We start from the raw sequence: 1,708 nt of genomic DNA, 5'->3' as shown, positions 1-1,708 counted from the left end.
TTTGTCGTAAATAACTTTTATTATTTTGAGATACATTCCATCGATACCTAGTTTATTGAGAGTTTTTAACGTAAAGGGCTTCTGAATTTTGTCGAAGGCCTTCTCTGCTTCTATTGAGATAATTATGTGGTTTTTGTCTTTGGTTCTGTTTATGTGGTGGATTACAGGTATAGACTTGCGTATGTTGAACCAGCCTTGCATCCTTGGGATGAAGCCTACTTGATCGTGATGGATAAGCTTTTTGATGTGCTGTTGCAATCGGTTTGCCAGTATTTTATTGAAGATTTTTTCATCTATGTTCACCATAGATATTGGTCTGAAGTTTTCTTTTTTTCTTGAGTCTCTGCTAGGTTTTGGTATCAGGATGACATTGGTCTCAAAATGATTTGGGAAGGATTCCCTCTTTTTGGATTGTTTGGAATAGTTTCAGAAGGATGGTACCAGCTCCTCTTTGTATGTCTGGTAGAATTTGGCTGTGAACCCATCTGGACCTGGGCCTTTTTTGGTTGGTAGGCTATTAATTGCTGCCTGAACTTCAGCCCTTGCTATTGGTCTATTCAACTTCAGCCCTTGCTATTGGTCTATTCAGGGTTTTGACTTCTTCCTGGGCTAGGCTTGGAAGGGTGCAAGTGTCCAGGAATTTATCCATTTCTTCCAGGTTTACTGGTTTATATGCATAGAGTTGTTTGTAGTAATCGCTGATGGTAGTTTGTATTTCCGTGGAATCTGTGGAGATATCCCCTTTATCATTTTTTATTGCATATATTTGATTCTTCTCTCTTTTCATTTTTATTAATCTGGCTAGTGGTCTATTTTGTTGATCTTTTCAAAAAACCAGCTCCTAGGTTTATTGATTTTTTGAAGGGTTTTTTTCTGTCTCTATCTCATTCAGTTCTGCTCTGATCTTAGTTATTTCTTGTCTTCTGCTAGCTTTTGAGTTTTTTTTGATCTTGCTCCTCTAGCTCTTTCAATTTTGATGATAGGGGTGTCGACTTTAGATCTTCCCTTGCTTCTCATGTGGGGATTTACTGCTATAAATTTTCTTCTAGGCAGTGCTTTAAATGTGTCCCAGAGATTCTGGTACATTATGTCTTCGTTCTTGTTGGTTTCTAAGAACATCTTTATTTCTGCCTTCGTTTCATTATTTATCCAATCATCATTCAGGAGCAGGTTGTTCAGTTTCCATATAGTTGTGTGGTTTTGCGTGAGTTTCTTTATCTTGAGTTCTATTTTGATTGCACTGTGGTCTGAGAGATTGTTTGTTATGATTTGCATTATTTTGCATTTACTGAGGAGTGATTTACTTCCAATTATGTGGTCAATTTTAGTGTTAGTGCAATGTGGTGCTGAGAAGAATGTATATTTTGTGGATTTGGGGTGGAGAGTTTTGTAGATGTTTATCAGGTGTGCTTGGCCCAGATCTGTGGTCAAGTACTGGATATTCTTGTTAATTTTCCGTCTTGTTGATCTAATATTGACAGTGGAGTGTTAAAGTCTCCTGCTGTTATTTTGTGGAAGTCTAAGTCTCTTTGTAGATCATTAAGAACTTGCTTTATATATCTGGGTGCTCCTGTATTGGGTGCATATATATTTAAAATAGCACTTATTGTTGCATTGATCCATTTACCATTATGTAATGACCTTCTTTGTCTCTTTTGATCTTTGTTGGTTTAAAGTCTATTGTATCAGAGACTAGGATTGCAACTCC

Source organism: Cebus imitator, unplaced genomic scaffold (genome assembly GCF_001604975.1).
Source record: "Cebus imitator isolate Cc_AM_T3 unplaced genomic scaffold, Cebus_imitator-1.0 Scaffold69, whole genome shotgun sequence".
Taxonomy (NCBI): domain Eukaryota; kingdom Metazoa; phylum Chordata; class Mammalia; order Primates; family Cebidae; genus Cebus; species Cebus imitator.
Note: the sequence above shows the minus strand (reverse complement) of the source record.